Source organism: Cebus imitator, unplaced genomic scaffold (genome assembly GCF_001604975.1).
Source record: "Cebus imitator isolate Cc_AM_T3 unplaced genomic scaffold, Cebus_imitator-1.0 Scaffold852, whole genome shotgun sequence".
Classification (NCBI taxonomy): Eukaryota; Metazoa; Chordata; class Mammalia; order Primates; family Cebidae; genus Cebus; species Cebus imitator.
In genome coordinates this window covers 145,023-167,522 of record NW_016108167.1, presented here as the reverse complement: position 1 = coordinate 167,522, position 22,500 = coordinate 145,023, and the positions used below count along the sequence as shown (strand labels likewise).

The 22,500-nt window shown below is 43.1% G+C and overlaps 1 long non-coding RNA gene across 1 annotated transcript in view; it reads right to left on the bottom strand.

Moving 5' to 3' along the window:
- LOC108297872 overlaps positions 1-8,551 on the bottom strand; it is a 22,585-nt gene extending 14,034 nt beyond the window's left edge. Inside the window, exons 1-2 of the long non-coding RNA XR_005198649.1 lie at positions 6,627-8,551; positions 2,205-2,304 (exon numbers count right to left, since the gene is read on the bottom strand). This is a non-coding gene — a long non-coding RNA (uncharacterized LOC108297872). The remainder of the gene's footprint in view (positions 1-2,204; positions 2,305-6,626) is intronic.
- Positions 8,552-22,500: the final 13,949 nt, after the last annotated feature.

Below are 22,500 nucleotides of genomic sequence, written 5' to 3'. Positions count from 1 at the left end.
CTGAACCCAGGAGGCGGAGGTTGCAGTGAGCCGAGATCGCACCATTGCACTCCAGCCTGGGTAACAAGAGCGAAACTCCATCTCAAAAAAAAAAAAAAAAAGTAGCTCTACGTCACTTATTTTGGTTCTCAGAAGGTTGCTGTTCAAACAACTACCTCTTGTGAAAGAAAGAGAAGAAAATGAATTCTTTTTAAAACTAAGCTTGTCACTTTTAGAAACAAACTTAACAAATTTCAGGGCATAGCAGGTAATCATTCAATAAATACGTGTCAAACATGTAAACAAGTCTAAATGTTGTTGTAATAAACCATTTACTTGGAAGATGTATGCGGAGATAACTAAGTCTGTCCTTAGCTTGAAGCATGTTAAGTAAGATTAACATGAATGACAAGTGTGGCCTCTGGAGTCAGACAGTCTGAGTGTGAATCTTACTGTCATTCACTAGCTGTGAGATCTTGGGCAATATTTGCACCTCAATTTCCTCATCTGCAAAATGGAAACAATAATGACACCTACTTCGTAGACTTTTGTGAGATTTGCATGAATTAATACATGCACAATGATTAAAAAAGTAAAAGTACCTGACATACAGGAAGCACTTAATAAATGTTAACATTTAATTACATGGATTGATTCTGCTTTAAAATTCTTTGTAGCAATGAAATGCCCTAAATTTTTCATGGGGTGTGAGACTGAGACTGAAATAATACAGACCACAGTTCCAGAAACTTTTTATAAAAAGTGGCTTGTAATCCCAGCACTTTGGGAGGCTGAGGCAGTTGGATCATCTGAGGTCAGGAGTTCAACCAGCCTGACCAATATGATGAAACCCTGTCTCTAGTAAAAATACAAAAATTAGCCTGAGGTGGTGGCAATTGCCTATAGTCCCAGCTATTCGGGAGCTGAGACAGAAGAATTCCTTGAACCTGGGAGGCAGAGGCTGCAGTGAGCGGAGATCATGACACTTCACTCCAGCTTGGGAGCCAGAGAGACTCCCTTAAAAAAAATAAAATAAAATAATCTGTCTTCGGGAATACTTATAATTTACATTAAAGCAGAGATTGAAATCTTTTCAGCCAGAACCTATACCTGTAAACATATAGCCAAAATTATATTTGTTTAAAAGTGAATTCACATTTTTACTCCTCCTCTTTTTCATTCTCCTATCCCCCCACAACCTTTTCTACTGCTATGACATGTTTTTCAATTAGTATAATTTTGATTTCTAGTTATGCTAAAGACACTTGACTGGATACCATACAAGAGGTAACTATATATAACTATATATATATTTATATATCTGCGTGTGTATGTGTATGTATATATTCTGGATTAAATATAAATAGGATGTAGAAATCTTATTTTTATGTATAGCATTGTTACTAGGGAAAACACATTCTACAAAGGCAAATACAGGTAATTGAGTATTCATTTTTATTCTTCTCAGTAAGACAAGGGCCTGGGGTTATTGATTAGACCAGCTTTGTCTTTAATTTCCTTCCAATAATGAAGAGGAATATTTTTGCCTAAGAGAACAGGGTGGTCTTTCAGGCCTACCTGACCTGGGTGAGATGGAGCACACACCCCAACCAGGTGTGGAGGTTCCCTGCCAGGGCACCTTTATGAGTTAGATGGTTACCAAGTGTCATGCCTTAAAGGGTTATGAGTTAGATCATCTCTTCAGATTATCTGCTGCACTGACTGATCTTAAATCACTCTTGCCATGGTTTAAGATCCTTACTCCATTGTGGCTTCCCACTGTGATTTATGCTTTGCCGGTATAAAGTAGAAATCCAAAGTACTAATGAATCATGTCCCTTCCCCTATTTGCAGCCACTCGTATTAAGTGATTTGAAATACAGTTTTATACATATGATTTAAATTTTATAAATACAATTTTAGATGATTGTCAAGCTCAGCAATATAGAAACACTAATGCTTTTAGCATTAAAAATCAAAAGCCGTCCCCCGCAAAATGTCGTAACTGTATATTTAGAAATTACTTAAAACATAAAATAATTAATTTGTTTATCAAATATAAACAACACCAGGTTCAAAATAGAAAATAGACACAAAATTCAGGTAAAACATAAGTATCGTATCAGCCAGGGCCTGCTGTCCCCAGCCTGACCCCCTTGCCCAAGCTGATGTCTGCCTCTTGCAGATACAGCCTTGCCCAATGCCCATGCCAGTGAGAACCGTACCTCGTTCCAATCCAGTTCTTTCTCCAGAAGAGAGACGAGAAATCAGGAAATAGTTTATTATTTCAATTCCCAGCACCTAGCCCAATATCTGGCACAGTGCCTAGAATATAAAGAGCATTCAGTAAATATTGATTGAATGAGCAAATATGCTGACCCCCCACCACCTGCCTCAACATAGTATTCAGTGTGACTTGGGATGGATTTAGCCTCCTGAGGCTTCCGTTTCCCTATCTGCCCTTCACATGTGTGGCTGGCCATCCTACCTGACCCTTCTGATCTGGATGATCATCTGCCCTGGTTCTCAGTCTAAAACCCTATGGAGTGCCACAGTGGAGTCTGCAACACCACTTAATGGGCCAAGGGGTGAGAAATGCCACGGGAGCCAGACCCTCTTACTTGGGTCCTGTAATTCTTTTTTTTTTTTTTTTTTTTTTTTTTTTTTTTGAGATGAAGTCTCACTTTGTCTCCAGGCTGGAGTACAGTGGCAGAATCTCAGCTCACTGGAACCTGTGCCTCCTAGGTTCAAGCGATTCTTCTGCCTCAGCCTCCCGAGTAGCTGGGACTACAGAAGCATGCCACCATGCCTGGTTAATTTTTTTATTTTTAGTAGAGACGGGTTTTCACCATGTTGGCCAGGAAGGTCTCAATCTCTTGACCTCGTGATCCAACTGCCTTGGCCTCCAAAAGTGCTGGGATTATAGGCGTGAGCTACTGCGCCCCGCCCCTATTCTGCTATCTTGCTCTGCCCCTCCATCTCTGCTATTGACTTCTAATTTAATTTTCTTTTGGTTGGAGAACATGGTTTTAATTGTTTGAATCCTTTAAACTTTATTGAGATTTGTTTTATGCCCCGGAATATGGCTTATGTTGGTGAATATTCCATGTGCACTTGAAAAGAATATTTTTAGGATGCGTATTGAAGTGCTATATAAATGTCAATAAGATCAAGTTGGTTAATAGTGTTTTTCAAGTTTTCTATATCATTACTGATTATCTGTCTACTTGTATCAATTATTAAGAGAATGATGTTGAAGTCTTTGTGATATGGTTTGGATCTGTGTTCCCACCAAATCTCATGTCAAATTGTAATCGCCAGTGCTGGAGGTGGGGCCTGGTGGGAGGTGATTGGATCACGGGGGCAGTTTCCCGTGAATGGTTTAGTACTATCCCTTGATGCTGTTCTTGGGATAGTGAGTGAATTCTTGTGACATCTGATTGTTTAAAGGTGTGCAGCACCTCCCATCAACCTTTCTATTGCTTCTGTTCCTGTCTTGTGAGACTTCTGTTCCCCTTTGCCTTCTGCCATGACTGGAAGCTTCCTGAGGCCTCCTCGGAAGCAGAAGCTGCTATGCTTCCTGTATAGCCTACAGAACCATGAGCCAATTGAAGCTCTTTTTTTTTTTTTTTTTTTTTNTTTTTTTTTTAAGCCAGAGTCTCACTCTGTCGCCCCAGGCTGGAGTGCAGTGGCACAATCTCAGCTCACTGGAACCTGTGCTTTCCAAGATCAAGTGATTCTCCTGTCTCGGCCTCCCGAGTAGCTGGGACTACAGGTGCACACCACTATACCCGGCTAATTTTTGAATTTTTAGTAGAGACGGGGTTTCACCATATTGGGCAGGCTGGTCTTGAACTCCTGACCTTAAGTGACCCACCTGCCTCGGCCGCCAAACGTGCTGGAATTACAGGCAGCCTGTAATCCCAGCCCATCTAATTCTTTTTCCCTAATCCAAGGCCTTATGCAAGGGTCTCTTCTATTGCCTAGGAACCTCTTCACTAACAACTCTGAGTCCTAATCTTGACAATGCCTGCTTCCCAACGCTGTGCACTGCTCCCTGTTTCGTTCTTTGAATACTGTTGCCAGAATAGTATCTTCTCCATATTATGACTCAATTTTTACTCTTTTTGTTATAAGGCAGTTTACTCTCATCGGTTGTGCAGTTAAAATCCAAGTATGAAATCTAATTAATATAACTTTATCATAGATGTGCTAGAAGCTACAAGTCTTGAATTTCTTTCTTGGTTTTCAGCTAGCCAGTCTTTTCTGAAATAAATTGAAGCCACCCTCTTCTTAGAAACAAATCCTTCTTTCTTCATTTTATTTTGCTGCTTTTAGTAGTATATTGAATTCTGCCTTCCATATTTCTAATCAGCCTTCACAGTTTCTTCCTTTTCTGTCCCTTTCTCTCTTTTCCTATTTCCACCATATCAACTAAAGCTTTCCTTAGCTCCTGCTTTACCTACAGCAATACCTCCTTCTTGGCCTTCGAACTTATTACACCAGTTTATATTGGCTCTGGTCCTTATTACCTACGGGGGCTGAGGCAGGTTGCTTTCACTCTGATCCTCAGTTTTTTTCATCTGTAAAATGGTCATATTGGAGTATGGACCTTGTAAATTTGGTATAAATGTAAGCAAATATCCTTGGTTCCCCTGGGCTATAAATCCAAATGTGGTTATGTTAATTAAATATCTTAATAGTTCTCATCCTTCCCCAAATATTTCTGAGAAACTCATAAAATGGATTAACCCAATGAATTTTTATTGAGCACTCTGTGTGAGTCACTGATGTGGGCCCTGGGGACACAACAATAAACAGATAGACCTGGACACTGCTTTCCTGGCATTTGCATTCTAGGATAGGAAAAGCAATGATTAAAAATAGAAGAAAAAGAAATAAAAATTACAAAACATGAGACAGTGATAAGTGCTATGGAGAGAAAGTCAGGAGAGGCAGAGTAGGGAGGCAGAGCGGTTGTTCAGTTTTACACAGGGCGGTCAGAGAGGGCCTCATTGAGAAGGTGTTTTTGTACAAAGCCATTAGGGTGTCATTAGCGAGCAGATCTTACCTGTGCTCTTAAGCTACTGCTGTCATTGTGTATGTTGTTATAGTTCGCTATTTGACGCTGGTGCTGACAGCACCACTGTGATCTAGAAGTCCACAAACTGTGTTGGTGCGGAGCCCTGCGCATTTACCCTAGCCAATGATGCTTTTGAAAAACAGGAAGTAGGAGAGTTGACTTTCTGCATTAATGCTCAAGGTAAAGTGTTATTACTGAATTAACTGAAATCAACTACTATTTCCTTGATACAACTTGGATAAAACCTTTTTCTGCAATCACAGCTAGCACTGTGGTGCTGGTTTTATGGGAAATCGAGGACTGTGAAGGCCCCTGTGATGCCTGTCAGCATCCTCTTTCACAGTGAGAAAAAAAAACTCTCTTCCTTAATATGACATTGAGTTACCAGTTACTGGGCGATAGGCCGTAGAGCATTACAGTTTCATGGCTCTTTCAAGGACTCAGAGGCCCTTCTTTGTTTTCTTCTGGGAAGACACATACAAGGAAGCTGGATTAGGCCCTTCCAGGTGACAGCCAGACTTGCCATGGCCTTCCAGGTCTAAGGCCCTGTCTTACCATTACAAACTCCTTCCTCAACCAAATGCGCTCTCTCCAGGGGCCCCGCCTTTCCTGCCAGCAATCTGCCTACCTCTGGAACTCTCTCCAGACATGCCCATGAATGCTGAAAACCCTACTGAGGCAAAGATTTCCAATTTGCCTCCAGCAAACTTCTCAGCCCCCTTAAATCAATGGATACCAATCATTGCTTAAAGGAAAGAGACATTGTCTTATTCTGCATCACAGCCATATCTGTCTGAATTCTGGCCCATCTAGGACATTGCATTACACAAGAAATAGAAAAATAATTCATGAAGTTCCTAGCATAATTCTTCTGTTTAGTAGGTATTCAAAAATTGGTAGCTATCACAATTATTTAGGTGGTAGTTGAATGGGCAATTGTAAACATATTATTTATAATTTTTGTTTTTTTCAAAATATTTTACAAAATCATGTATTATATAACAAGAAGCAAATTCTTTTAAAAACAAAACAAAAAAAAAACATGTACACACCAAACTCTTGACACATGGCTGTTTTCTTCCCCTCCTTTTCATCTGAACTTCTCAGAAAAGTGTCTTATACTCACTATTTCCACTTCCTCAACTTGCTTCTATCTAGCTTCTGCCCCGATTATTCCTCTAAAAACTGCTCTCACTGAACCCACTAGCTGCTTGCAAATGTTCTTCCCTTGGAAGTATGTTGGTGGGTCTGGGAAAGGAAGGCACCCTCAGGTAAGCAATAGCCCAGAGCAGAGTGGATTGAGTAGAAGGGAGGGACAAGGATACAAGAGGTGAGGCAATGTCATCCAAATTGAAAGAATGGTGCAGAACCAAAGTTGGATCCAAACACTCACCTTGTCCCAGAGCCAGGCATTCCAGCTAGAAGTCTGCTCACCTGAGCAGAAGAGAGAGTCCAGAAACAAGCCAACTCCAAACAGGTCATAAGCTGACAAACCAAAGTAGTCCCAGAAGGAAGAGTGCAAGGAGTTGGAAGGCCAAGAGGAATTCCAAACTCAGCAACTTACCAGCTGCATTTGGCTGGGCTTTCCTGGGAATATGTGATGAAAAGTCCAGACCTACCGTGTTATCTCTTTCAGAAATGAGAGATGGGCTCCCAGGGCACTCCTATACTGGATATGTCAACACAGTGCCTGCCACACCCAACTTCCTCTTTGAGATGAAAGTGCCCCACCCACAGCCCCCTGCTTTGAGAAGCAGAGGTAGGTTGTTCTTTACCTAGGGATGGCACCTGATTGGACCAGTGATTGGCCCTTGACATTATGGGCTGCCTCTCCAAAAACTAGGGCCTGAATGGAAAAGATTAGTTTGATCCATCAGATTCTCTCCTTCTGGGATTTGAATTGGGAAACACAGATAGAAAGAAGCAGTTAGCCATGGAAGAAAGGGTGGCATACAATGGAGTGGGGGCATGGAGGGTTACAGCAAACCAAAACTATGAGGAAGCAGATCAATGTGATAAGAAGGTAGAATTTATGAATAAGCAGCAATTCTGAGGTAGAGAAAATACATGAAAAGTAAACAGAATTTGTTAGTTGAAATAAGACAACAAGAAGCAAACCTGCAAAGAGTCGCAAGAAATGAGAAATGATACACCATTGTTGTTAACATCCTCTCATCTGGCGCAGCTAAAAGACAGTTTCAGACCACCTAGATTTGCTAAGGCTCCTGTGCTCTTCATCGGGTCTACCCCAGCGTGCTGGGTTTCCATGCTGGTGTTTGTTGGGCTCCTAATATGAGGTAGGCGCAGTTCTAGGAGTTTGGGATTCATGGATTAACGAAACAGGAAAATACATAAAACAAATCCCTCATAACTTGAGGCAGGGTTTCTGTTTCAAAGGGCCAAGTGAAAATAACTGCTCTTGCCTTCACCATTTCCCATGGTCCAGTTGGTGTCATTACGGTGTCATTACGAGTCTACACCCACTTTGGCACACAGTTCATATATATCACCCTGCTAGGGTGGGTAACTGGAGAATCAGGAAAAGAGAAAAAAACAGAAGTTGGGAGATGGGACGTGAAGGAAGTCAGATGATGTATGATCATGGCAGCGGAGTGGCCGAATGCCCAGGCTTTAAATTAACTTGGGTTCAAAATATGGCTCTATCACTTATTCATTATGTGGCTTTTTTGGCAGTTTTCTCAGCTGTGAACTAGTGATAAAACAGCATTCTCCTCACTGCATTTTTTTGAGAATTAAGTGAGAAAATATATGCAGAGCATTTATCATAGTACTTGGCCCATAGTAAATATATGATAAATGGTAACTATTGTTGCTGATGCTATTATTACCAACAGTCCTCTAGTTTTCCCATTAGTTGGGTAGAATGAATGAGCTGGAGGGGAATTAGATGGCACCCAAACTCAAACCTCTCTGAAGGCTGCTGCCAGCCATAACATGGGAGGCTCATTAAATCACCTTCTAGTTGGTGCATACCTTCCCAGGTACTGTCTAGCTGCAGGAGTATCAATAATACTGAGAAGCGGTGTTAAAAAAAACCAGTAAGGATAGAAACTGTTGTACGCAAAAAAGCAGTTCTGGAGGGCAGGAAATAATAATTAGTGAAAGCAAAGTGTGTAGCAGTGGCATTAGGCAGAGCCGTCAGTTGTGTGGGGGAGGCGAAAGAACACACGTGTTTCTTAAGCACTGCTTTTGTCACCTGTGTAGGGGTGGTGGGTAGGTGGATGTAGACCGGATAGGCCCAGGCTGAGGCATAGCTGAGGGCTGTGGTTGGAAAGCAGTGCTTAGAGAGAGTGAAATAGAAGCCCTCCACCCTGGAGTGGATGGAGGAGTAACGCAGGGAGGGAAGAGGGCACGGTCATGGCTGGTCAAGAAGGGCAGACCTCCCGGCGACTTGGGAGGCTGAGGTGGGAGGATCACCTGAGCCCATGAGTTTGAGTTCAGCCTGGGCAATATAGAAAGACCCTGTCTCTTAAACAGTCAACCAATCAACCCAGGAAGGGAGGAGACTACAAATAGAAGTCCCAAAACTGGAGTTTCAGATGTGAGTGTGGATCAGGAGTCATTGCTGCTCTTGAGGAAGTTGAGTTATCTTAGCTTTGGGTCCAGGTGCTTTTGTGGTAGTGCACCAGACCACGTCACCTCAGGGAGGGTCGGTGACTGTGCTGAGGCTGCATTCTGGCCTTCCTAGCAGGAATGAGCAGTACCCTACTCCTATAAAGACCTTTGTGGCATTTAACACGGATCCAAATTGTCCCCAAGAGGCCCTGTATCAGGATTAACACCATGCATAAATGTTTGAAATATATCATTTGAGCAGAATGATTGTGAAATACTCAAGCCATGGTCTTCCAGAGCGAGTCTCTCTGTTGCCTCTTGTACTCAGGCTTTCAGGATACAGCATCTGGTCTGTGATTCTGGGTGCTGGGCACGCAGCTGCTGGAGCACCCAAGCATAGGTAAGGCAAGCTGCCTTGCATAGCATAAGCTGAGCATCCAGGTTATGGCAGACTGAAGTCCCTATCCTACATTGAACCCTCTAGGGCTTGAAAACATGCTTGACCACAGGCCTTTCCCTTTCCAAGCAGAGATAATGAAGTATGACACAGAGCAGCTCATGGGTCAGAGTGGCTCACTCCGCAGTGTTGGCCGCACTAGTCTCAACCAAGCGAGGTTCCAGCTGTGCAGCACTGGCATGCAGGTGCAGAGGACACCCTGTGCAGCTGAGTTGCTTGCATTCATTTTAATTTCTCAGTAAAATTTTTACGTGTATGGCTTTATGCTAGTTCCTTTATCTCTCCATGTTTCAGTTTCCTCATCTGCAAAACAGCAATAATAATAGCATATACCTCATAGGGTCATTACAAGTATTAAATTAGTTAATACAGGTAAGCCCTTTCAACAGTGCCTGGCACATCATCAGTGCTTGCTTGTGCTGTACTGGGGCAGAGGTGCAATGAGTCTTGACTTGCCTAAGCATAGTGTCAACCTCAGCACATCAGGCAAACTTCCTTCTCTATTTTAGGAGGTCATAACTAGGGCAGTTGCACAGAAAAGAACAAAATGCTGTGAGACATCTCTTGAAATGTCTAGGTATCTTCACTGACCAGGGTGTCTCTCACTCCAGAACCACAGATAACTGGCTACACAGAATTTGGTTCAGAAATGTCACACATTTCTGTCCTGTTTTGAAGGTGCTGATGTTTCAGGTAACACAGAACTGCTGGGGCTACAGTATTGTATGAAGCATAGCTGTGCAGGTGGTATGTGGCTGTGTTTCAGGGTATATTAAGATGTTTTCCAAGAACAGCAAAAAGCATCCCCTAGAAAGTCATGCAGGGGCCGGGCATGGTGGCTCATGCCTGTAATCCCAGCACTTTGGAAGGCCAAGGTGGGTGGATCACCTGAGGTCAGGAGTTTGAGACCAGCCTGGCCAACATGGTGAAACCCCATTTCTACTAAAAATACAAAAATTAGTTGGGCACGGTGGCGGGTGCCTGTAATCCTAGCTACTTGGGAGGCCAGCAGACAAGGATCGGTTGAACCCGGGAGGCGGAGGTTGCAGTGAGCTGAGATCACGCCACTGAACTCCAGCCTGGGCAACAGAGTGAAGCTTTGACTCAAAAAAAAGAAAGTCATGCAGGATACTGATCATGCTGCTGCCACCGGTCAAGAGGCATTGTGTTCTCTGCAAACTCTTTGTTATCCAAACGTAACGATGGAAGGCAGATAAGGTTACAGGCACTCGAAGATCTAATTTCATGGTCCTTCTGAGCTGGCCAAGGAACGTGAGGGAACCAGGCAGTATTAGGATCCCCATAATCCAAGCAGAGGCCCAGTCATCTGCTTTTCTTCTTCACAAAATGCCCCACTGCCTTCTTGAGAGAAGTGGGGCCCAGTGGATCTCAAGGTCTATGAATTCCTGCCAAGTGTCAAGTTAGGGGTGTTGTGGTGGCCATAGGAAGGCCACATAAAATTCAGAACACCAGTTAATTTTCAAATAAATGATGAACAATGTCTTAATATAAATATATCCCAAATATTGTGTGATATATACTTATACCAAAATATATTTGTTATCTGAAGTGCAAATTTAACTCGGTATCCTGTATTTTCATCTTCTAAATCTGATAACCCTCGCTGGGAAGTATGGTCAGGGAAGGCTGATGGATGGGTGCAGACTCCAACTAAACAAAAATAATAGAGATGCTGGAGGATTCTGGTGCCCTCACATCAGAGGGAACTCATAATACTGGTCTGTTCGGTTCAACTATCTGAGAGTGAGGCAGGCCCAGATATGTACCCACTCTAATGCAGAAGTTGGCTACTCTATAGATTTCGAAGGCTCTTGCTGATGAATCAGGGCTGTAAGAAAGTCCCAGTGGTGCCCACACAGTGTGAGCTTTCAGACTATAGCCAAGCCACTAGGCCAGAAGACTTGAGAAGTCTCATTTACATAAGTATCTTCTTGCCCCCAAATAAAAGCAGCTTTGTCTCTCTGTAAACTACTGGTTCTGGGTCAAAAAATGACATGGCAAATGGACAGGGTCACCTGAAGACAGAGAGCTTGCTCTGGCAACAGGCAGTGCAGGGCTTGGCAAGTCTGACCAGCAACCTGTGCTCTCAAAGGCAGCAGCCCCATTGTCAGACATTTGCTACATCTACAGAACAGACACAGCAGCCACCAGCTGAGACCACAGCTCATTTCCCTTATGGAGGCTGAGTTTCGGAGAATCGGCTGAAAATCCAGCCTTGTGGATAGAGGGCCAGTGCCCAACCTCACTGACTGAAGGTGGGAGTGGGTAGTAACCAGAAGTAAGGATGTGGTGTAAGGCTGGGTTTCCTAAGCTGAGAGAACAGTCCAGAACCTCAGACAAGTGTACACAGGTAGAGTCTGAAAGCCAGGTCACTAAGACCCAGAAACAAAGATCTACCCAGACAGGTAACAAAGGTCAAGGCAGTCTTAAGAAACAAAGTTGAGAGAGTGAACCAGTAACAGGTTGATGTTTCCAAAGTCAGTGTATAACTGGCCACCTGTGTTTTTTTATTATCACTATTCCTGGGTTGTGGGTGGGGAATAGGTTGGTTACAGGTGCTTCCCTGAGGTGAGAGGTGCTATCAGGGACCAGACCTGACTCTCAACACCAAGGAACATGTCCCAGGTCTGCCCTTCAACTGCTCTGTTATCCCTGACTCTGTTAGACACTCTCTTTTGTTGGCACTCTGCACACTTGGCTTCTGAGACCGTACCCTGCAGGTCTCCCCCTAGCTGCTCCTTCTCTGTCTTCTTCAAGGGTTCATGTTCTTCCTGCTCCTTAAGTGTTCATATTCCTTAGAGTCCTGCCCTGCCCTTGGCCCACTGCTCTTCTCTTTTCTTTCTATCTTTGGTTCCTGGATGTTCTCATTTACTGTCATGCTTCCAACTGAGATTATTACTGGTTAAAATGTCAGTTGTGGGCCGAGCGCGGTGGCTCAAGCCTGTAATCCCAGCACTTTGGGAGACGGAGGCGGGTGGATCACGAGGTCAAGAGATCGAGACCATCCTGGTCAACATGGTGAAACCCCGTCTCTACTAAAAATACAAAAAATCAGCTGGGCATGGTGGCACGTGCCTGTAATCCCAGCTACTCAGGAGGCTGAGGCAGGAGAATTGCCTGAACCCAGGAGGCGGAGGTTGCGGTGAGCCGAGATCGCGCCATTGCACTCCAGCCTGGGTAACAAGAGCGAAACTCTGTCTCAAAAAAAAAAAAAAAAAAAAAGTCAGTTGTGCAGATGAAACACTTGGGTCTTTTTTGCAACTTCCTAGCTGTGAGACCTAGGCCAAGTTACGTCATCTTTTAAACTTCCCTCTTTTAAACTCATCAGCCAAATGAGTATAAATAACATCAACTACATATATATATATATATATATATGTATATATATATATGCACACTCACATATATATTTCATATATGTGTATTTATATATATTTCATATCATTGAGTATAAATAGCATCATCTATATATATATATATATAGTTGATGCTATTTATACTCATTGATATGAAAATCAGTGAGTCTTGATGATGTGACACACAGTGTTTTCCAGCAAAGAAAGCTCAGTATGCTGCCAGGGACCACAGATGCATCACACATGCATCGGGTACCAAGGGTGTTCTGTTGGCCAAAGTTCTGTTTGACAAAATAGGACTGTTATCACTTTGAAAATGTTAGTAGCGATATATACATATATATAGGTGTATATGTACATATGTATGTATGTATAGGTGTATATATACATTTATACATCTGACATATAGATGTGTATATATACATATATGTGTGTGTGTGTGTGTGTGTGTGTGTGTGTGTATCTACAGAATAGATACAGCAGCCACCAGCTGAGACCACAACTCATTTCCCTTATGGAAGCTGAGTTTCAGAGGATCAGCCAGAGATACAGCCCTGTGGATTGGGGGCTACTGCCCAACCTCACTGACTCAAGGTGGTATGTATTATTTGTTGATAAAAACGTCTTTAAAAAGCAATGATTCAAGGCCAAGTCCCTGGCCCTTAGGAAGTTTGTGACTTTGGTGGTGAAAACAGACTCATAGCAGATTACCTTATTGTTTAGAATACTTGCTGCCCCTGCCTTTGGGGCCTATGGAAGGAATTTGACACCTGGCTTGGCCATGGACTTTCACTGGCCAATAGAATGCAAACATAAGTGATAAGTGCTGAGCAGAAACTGTAAGAGCCATCATGTGGTTTCATCGTTCTCTTTTCCCTTGTTATGATGTTACCATATCCCAAATAGGGCCAGCTTCTTCAGTCTAGATTAAGAATGCAGAAGACATGAAACAGATCAGTGGCCAGTTCATGATGTACACATAACATGAACAAACACAAATCTACGTTGTATTAGGATATGGGGATTATCCATTACTGTATCACAGCCTAGCTAAAACTGACTGATACAACTCCTTTGAGGATTATAAACAGTCTTTGAAGCTAATACATGATGATATGAAAATCAGTGAGTCTTGATGATGTGACACACAGTGTTTTCCAGCAAAGAAAGCTCAGTATGCTGCTAGACACCACAGATGCACCACACATGCATCAGGCACCAAGGGTGTTCTGTTGGCCAAAGTTCTGTTTGACAAAATAGAGCTGTTATCACTTTGAAAATATCAGTAGCTATAAGAGTTTTCTAAAGGGGCCAACAAATTTAAACTTTAAAAATAAGTTTGGTGTGTACCTAACACACAAAACAAGGGCTGACTGCACTGAAAGACACCAGGGTTTCATAGAGTTGCATGCTGAAAGGAAATGGCATTGCCGTGAGTTTATTATGACCTATTTCAACATCTTGGAAGAAATGTCAGCAATTTGGAGGTTGGCAACATAATTTAACAGGAAAACAGCTCCATTTTGCTAACTCTACCACAAGCCCCAAATCAGCCTGACCATTTCTAGGGCACACATCTGCTTTGCTCAGCAGCAGCAGCAACAACAAGTAATGACAAATGATTGCATCTAATTAACCAAGTTAATGTATCACTGGATATTAAACAGGGCGCTACTTTGCTGGTGTATGTGTCCAATTTGAATACACAAATCAGCATATGTGTCAAATTTGGATCCAACAGGGCACTTCAAAACTTAAGTAATTTTGATTCAACTCTAAATACTCAATTTTAAAGTAGTTTCTAAACGTCAGCATATTGACGTTTTGGGCCAGACCATTCTTTTTTGAGGAACTCTTCTGTGTAGGATGTTTAGCAGTATCCATGGCCTGACCCATTAGATGCCAGTACCACTCCACAGGTTGTCACCCCCATGGTGACAACCAAAAATGTCTCTAGACATTGCCAAATGTCCCCTGGTGACTTCCTGCTCTAAAGCAATGAATCTATTGGGAGGAAATTAGAAGCCAGTACATACTACATAGAAAATGTTTTGAGTAGACAGAACTTTTGATTTATCTAATTATTTCAGGTAGTTAGCTGATCACTTTGCTTGTAAATCAAACCAACCGTTCGCCAATTCTTAGTAATAGGTATTGATTGAGTGCCTATTGTAGACAGTAAACATAATTTGCATAGTCAATATAGCCTGGAGATTAAGCACTCAGCTCTGTAGCTTGGGTTGGAATCCTGGCCCTGCCACCTGCTTGTGTAACCTGGGGTATGTTTCTGTGTCTCTCTCCCATTGTTGCTTCAATCGTACAATGAAATAATGATAGCATGCATGAAATCACATAGGCACGTTGTGAGAATGTAATGAGTCAATGAACGTAAGGTGCTTAGAACTGAGCTTAGGTTATGGAAAACAGGCAACAGATGTTTGTCCTTATTCTTAACCCTTACAACAACCGTTCAAGTTAGGCAGCAATGTCTGCATTTTATGCACATGGAAGCAAATATTCAGGGAAATCAAGTCCCAAATACACAACTGTTAAATCATTTGGTTAGCAGGAAGAGGAATCAGATTCAAACTCCAAAACTGCTATGTTTCTCACTACACGCAGGCTTGGGTGGAAAACAGCTTAAACCTGGGAGAAAGAGCTCTCTTTTAGGGATAAAAAGTGCGACTCTTCAGTCAGTTTGGTGTGTTTGCATCAGGTAGTGCAAAGCCCCCGTGAACATGACTTTTACCACTAACCAGTTGTGTGAATTTGGCAAGCGTCTTGAACATCCTGGAGCTGTTTACTCATCTGCAAAATGGACACAAAAAACCACCTGCTCTGCGATCTTCACGGGTGGTGGTCAGAGTCATGTGAAAAGATGCAGGCAGCAGAGCGCTGTAAAACTGTATAGTGCTCAACAAATGTAAGGTGGGCCGGGCGCGGTGATTCACGCCTGTAATCCCAGCACTTGGGGAGGCCGAGGCAGGTGGATCACCTGAGGTCAGGAGTTCCAGATGAGTCTGGCCAACATGGCGAAACCTGGCCCTACTGAAAATACAAAAATCAGCTGGGCTTGGTGGCGCATGCCTGTAGTCCCAGCTACTCAGGAGGCTGAGGCAGGAGAATTGCTTGAACCGGGAAGTGGAGGTTGCAGTGAACAGAGTTCGCACCACTGCACTCCAGCCTGGGCGACAGAGCAAAACAACATTAAAAAAAAACCCGTAAGGTAGAAATAAATACAAGTCTAGGCTGTCGGGTAGGCATGCCTAAGCCTTTCAACCCCTTGGTCATGTCTTGCCTCTCCTGCAAAAGCAGGTTTTCCTGCGGCGCCATGTCACCATCCCGGCCTCAGGGGCAGCAGACGTTGCTGGGGAGGCCTCACGTGCGCGCGGGCGGAGGTGGGGGCTTCTTCCCTGGTTCCAGGGTGGGCAGACTGGGAGGTGACCCCAGCATGGATGCGGCAGCTGCTGCTTATCTGTAGTCAGCGGCCCAGACAGATGAGGTGTCCGTGGTGACCTTCCTGCCTCAGTGAGTGTGGGAACTTGGGGCTTCCCAGGGCGAGGGAGTGGGAACATAAACAAAATGGGCCCTGCCATAGCTACGGCATCGCGTCCTCCCTTGGCCCTGCCCTAACCTCGGAGGAGGCGCCCAGGAGACCATCCAGGTACCGCTGCCCAGGACCGCGCGTGGGAGAGGGCCAGGGCTCCAGGGTCCGGTGACAGCCTCCTGGTGACAACCTCCCGGCATGATGCTGACTCCCCCAAAGGTGGGTACTTCCTGCCAAAAGTCCCGCCACCGGCACCCATTGTCACAGCAGAGTCAGAAATATGTCATCCCGGTGGAAATTCTTCCCTCCCTCTTCCCTCAGCAGGTTTATCCCTGGATTCCCTGGACTGCTCCAGGGGTTAGTCTCCCGGAGAGAGCAGGGCCTCTGCATCTCTTTCTGGTAAAAGGCAGTGGATATAACAAACAAGAGGAAGTTTGAGAGAAAGAGAAGCGGTTAATTCTCAGTAACTCTTCATGGGCCTGTGGAAAGCTTGGCATCCATGGCTTCTCCAAGATGCACATCCGTGTCTGCTGCTCTTCGCATCAAGTGACTTCTCTACGCCTTTCTTGTGCCATTGTCTTTTTTCTCAGCTTCTTTCCATTGCTTCTTTATGTTTTCTCACGGCCTAGCTCCTCCCAATAGCACCACCCCCAGTGGTTCTAGGGCAAAGTAGTAAAGCATTTTAAATTTGTTTTAATGACTTCCCACCTTTTTTTTTTTTCAGTCTTGTTTCCTGCCATCTTTATGGTGGCCAGCAGTGGCTCTGCACTTGACAAACGTGCCAGACACTGTAGAGGTGCCAGGGAGACACCAGCCGGCAAGCAAGGGAAAGCTGAAGACGTCTCAGCGCTTACCTCCTAGCTGGGAAGACAAATATTGGACAATTATCCTCTAAAGGAGGTGTTCAGAGTGCTGTGAGTACCGGTCAGTAGGTGCAGACAGGGGCTCAGGGAGAGCCTCCTGGAAGAGGAGATGTTTGGGTTGAGCCTGGAAGCATGAGAGTTACTCGGGTGACGTGTTGGAGAGAGAGGTGAAGACAGAGAAGACAGGGGAGAAGGAGCACGTTCTATGTGACGATGCTGAGGGAACACAGAACAATTGAGGAACCAAAAATGAATATACAGCTGCCTGTGGTACATAACCTGGGCCTCACCCTCTCCCCTGAGCACTTGACATTTTACGCAAGGTCCCTAAACACTTCTGCCTACTCACTCACCATAAAACCTGTCGTGTTTACTCTTCCTTTAAGGCTCTGTTGTTTTGCCTTTCATAACTGCAACTTAACTGACAGTTCCCTAAGACACATTTGGAGTCTGGAAACTACTTCACTATGCAACCTTGAGAAAGTGACTTAGCTTCTCTGAACTGAGGTTTATCATCAATAATATCGGCCAATAACTGCTAATTGTCACATTTCATGATCGTTTACACTGTGTCAGCTTCCGGTGCTAAGTCCTTTTGTCTTTTCTTATATGATTCTCACACACCTTATGAGGTTTTATTCCTTTCTCCCTTCTCAAAGGAGTCTTAGGAAGCCTAGATGTGACACGAATTATAGATGCACTTTGTAACCATCAAGGGTTAATGCAAAAAATGAACTATTACCATGATGTTTAATAATATTTCCACGATGTCCAACAAATACATATTTAATGAATAACTGCATTCGTTAATCGTTCTGGGCTGTAATTAAATGAGTCTCAAAATATTTTGTGTCTGTCTCCTGAATAAACCAAACAAAAAGCAATAGCAGGGGTGAAAAACATTGTCATCACCAAATTGCTAATTGTATGCCATGCCAGACCGCAGAAGAAAGAATTCCACAGATGTGACCCTGAATGCAGACACAGATAAGAGTGAAAGCTTGGTATCAGCTGATGGAGAGACGCTGGGTTGCATCAAGCTCATTGCCTACCGAGGGGTAAGGGTCTTTCAGGAGACCGACTGAGCAGGAAAAAAATTCATAAACTTGTATTAAAATTCAAACGGGGCGCTGAAGCCAGAAGGTTCTAAGTCTCTTGGCATTCTTCTTAGTACACGTCTCTTCGCTTTCTATCACTTTATCACAGCGTTTTTTACCCATCACCAAGGCTGGGAAATTATTTATACGTGATATATGCACTGTCATAATAATGGCATGTTCTTAAATTGGCAATTTCTGAAACCACATATGTGTATCACAACCTAATATGAATGTGTGTGTGTGTGTGTTCATATTTATGTGTGTGTGCAAGTGGCTTCTTACACTTAAACACTCCCCTACTTGAAGAGAAGCGGTGCCAGCTCCCCCCGAAACCGGCCAATGTGGGAGGAGTACTGGCACCAAAAACAAAGGAAATGAAATAGGATAACTGTGGTTTGAGGCTCACAGATCAGATGAGAGGTAATGAATGAGAAACTCAATGAGCTGAAAATGACCTAGGTACAGGCACCTCCTAGGGATTATATCCCCAATAAATGACCATAATGAACATTTGTTTAAACTTCTTTAAAGTACTTTGAACTTTAGCATCCTTTCCCTCACTCACAATATTAAGTAGCATAGCTTGGAGGTTAAAAGCAGATTCTGGATTCAAATCCAGGTTCTGTCAGATTCTGCCACTTACCAGCTAAGTGACGATGGACAAGTCACAATATCTCTAAGCCCTTATTTATTTACTTGTAACGTGGGAGTAGTATCTTCCCCATGAAGCTCTTATAAGGATAAAGAAAAATAAAATGTGACAAATATTTTGCCTTCAATGTATAGCAAATGACTACTTGATGATATTGTTTCAGTGACAAAATAGATGTCTAGAGAAGTTAGCCTCCTCTCTTGGGTCCCCCCGAGTGTTAACAGCAGTGCAGGAAAGCAGTCAGGTATCCTTCCTCTGGCCCAAGGCTTTTATCCATGGGGAGCACCAGTCCCACACAGAAATAACGTTTAGGCTACAAGTGACTTTTCATAGATATCTTCTTTAACTTGCATTTGTCAGCCAAATTCACACATTAGCAAACACAGAACTCCAGTGGAAAGGCGTATATAGGAACTTCTGGAACATTAGATCTGGGATGACCGTAGGAGACTCAAAGAACTATGCGTGAGAGAAAACACAATACCCTGTCACACCCCCTTCAATTGTGGGCAGGTAGATTATTTACTTTGTGGGTTGATGTGACACAATTTTTAATCCCATGTTGGCTACGCTCTGCCACTTCCCCCCACCGTTAATGGGTGTGTGCTCAGGCAGTGTAAACTCGGGAAGGTAATGCAAAACCGGGAAAGTAAATCTGCTTCTTACACCTCTCACCCCACATCAGCCTCCTCCCCTCTTTTTACTTCATTCTCTCCAGCTTTAAAAAACCAGAGGTAAATGCATTTTCAGTTGTCTTTGGCACAGCCCTATTTTGGAAATCAAAGACAGCCAGCTGGACCAGGAGTCAGGAAGCCAGAGGCTTTCATCTGGGTCTGACATTGGTTAACTGCGGGCCTTCAGGAAAATGAGATCAGTCCTCTAGGCTTTTGTTCCTTTTCTGTTAAGTGAAAAGAAGACTCGAGTATTTATGAAGTGCTCACTGTGCACTGTGTGACTTCAATTATGTTACCTTATTTAGTCCATAGAGAAAGAACTCTACCAGATAGGAATATAGATCTGTATTGTGCAAATTTTAAAATGCAAGAGCAGAGAGGCCAAGTTGCCCAAGACCACGGAGGTGGTAAACAGGAAGCTGAATTGGAATTTGAACCTAGGACCATCTGATTCTAAATTTGATGCTTGAATGAGTTATCCAGTACAATCTATAATTTTCTTTCCTGTTCTATATGATGCTGTTATGTGAGCACCATTAATATTTAGTTGGCTTGGTTTATTACAGTCAGTCATTCTTCCATGCCTTGGGGTCTTATTCTATACAGGCAGAAGCCCTGAGTAGATGTACCACATTCCTTATTTAGTCAGCTAATACATTACTTGTACACTCTGATATTGTAAGTAGTAGTTTTATTGCCATTAGTGAACATGTAATGCACCAGGTGTGGTGGCTAATGCCTGTAATCCCAGAACTTTGTGAGGCCAAGGCAGGAGGATCACTTGAGCCAGGAGTTCAAGACCATCCTGCACAATATGGTAAGACTCCATCTCTACAAAAAAAACACAAAAAATTAGCTGGGTGTGGTGGTGCATGCCTGTAGTCCCAGCTACTTAGGAGGCTGAGGTGGGAGAATCACTTGAGCCCAGCAGACTGAGGTTGCAGTGAGCCAAGACTGATGCCACTGCACTCTGGCCTTGGTGACAGAGCCAGACCCTGCCTTAAAATAAATAAATACATAAACAAGTAAGTAAAGTAATACTTGCCTTCATCTTATATGCTTCTTCCAATAAGAAGAATCTTTTCTTGGGAACTCTTCCCCTATCCTTCCTTGGAAACTTAATATTCATATAATTGACTTTACCTTCTGTTATTTAGATTGTTTACTGCAAACCAGAGTTATCTGATATGCTTGTCTAACCCATACAGAATCAGGGCATAATATGAAGGGTACTTGGCTCCTGAGAAGATGTTTGCACAAGAATATTGGACATCAGACTATCAGCTCTTCACCCTGACAATGGAGATTTGTCCTTTCATTCTCAGGTGCCTCTGAAGTTGGACTCACAGAATAAATAAGCATGTCTCAGCTGTAACTTGACTACATGATGGATGAAAGAGGAGTGCATTGGAGCGTACCCTACTCCGTGGAGGAGAGACAGGAACACGTAGTCAACCAGGTATATCATGAGCCTAGTTCTTCACTCTGTAGTTACACCCTCTAAAGGTAAATATGATGCTGATGTTAGTTGCTCTTGCATCCTTAGGCTAGCCCAGCACCTAGCACATAGTCAGTGCTCAATAAATATGTGTTAAATAGATGAACAGGACAAGACAAACCAGTAGGGAAGATAATTAGGAGCACCTAGACCTGGATTAAATGTCGGTTAGCAATGTAAACATGCCTAATTCTTGTGAGATGAGCTCCCTAAGAGCAATGACTCTTACTCATCTTCGTATTTCCTGGGATTTAGCCTTCATAAAACGGACTCAAAAATTTCCATGGGATTAAATCATCTTATAGTAAAATCATTTTAGAAGATAATACAGTGGAGGGATGAAAGAAAAGTGACTTGAAAGCGATGATGATGTGAGCGATAAAACCATCACAAGATCCTACCAGGTAACAGTGGAAGACAAGAGCGCTCTTGGAAAGGAGTGACGCTGCTGCCGGTGAAGCTGCTTCAGAAGCTGTCCGGGCGGGCGTTGTGATGGCCTCTTTCTGCTGCTTCCACGAGTGTGAAACGTAGAGTCAATTTACATTGATGCTTTAGAGAAAGTTATTCCCTAACAGTCCTCTCAGTTTTGTCCTCATCATTCCCTGGTAGGCCTGAGTTCAAAATACCATAGCTCTCGCTGATCAGTTGTTGATTTTCCCCTCTCTTCTCGTACAGAGTCACTTCCTGGGTACAGAAGACCTAGGATGAATTCCAGGATCTTCCCTTCCTGGACCCAGTACTGCACCCCTCTTTCTCTGCAATGACAACGTCTCTCCGAAGGGTGGGGGGCGTTTTCACCGCACCCAGGACTCTTCTGCCTGCCCCATCCTCTTAAACATAGCCATGCTCAGTGATCCCAAGCTGATTTTCTATTATATACGGTGATGTCATACCCAATGATTTCTCCTGTTTAAGAAAATAAAAATACACATTTTAATTTTACTGAAACATCCCCTGTGGTTAAGAGAATATATACAAGATGTTATATAAGAAGCCCAGGAGAGGGAGAACAGAGAATTTAGTGATGCTTCATAGATTTCTGGTTGTGGGGTCAACTTAGAGACTGACTCAAAATTGACGTAAATAGGAATAAAGTCATGGTTTGGAGGGGGAATGAGTAAGTCTGGTTTAAAGTCTACAGGGAGCAATATCCTACATAGATGAACAAGACAAACAAGAAATACTCGAATGGAGCAAGAATGTGGGAAACATTTAGATGAGAAAATGGAAACAAAATAAAGACATTCAGAGAGCTTTAAAGTCCACATAGGAGACTTTAGAAGATAGTAGTAACTAATATTGTCCACCCAGCACCGTTTAAGCTCTTTAGATGTATCACTCGATTTAATCTTCACGAGTCTATGAGGTAGGTACTGTTATCCCCATTTTGCAGATTAGGAAAGCAAGACACAAAGTGATGGAGTGCGTTACCCAAAGCCCCATAGCAACTAAGTGGTAAAGAGAGTTCAAATTGGAAGCGTAAACTCTATTCTATACTGACATTCATTCATCACTAACTGTGCTAAACAATATGCTGAATCTTACCCAAGGAGTCTTAAAGAACTATGTGCAAGAGAAAAAATATGTTTCTATCCCTTCAATTATCAACACATATTTACTCTGTGAATTGATGGAACACAATCTTTAACCAGTGGGGTTTTTTCTTTTTACTTTCTTTTTTTTTTTTTTTTTTT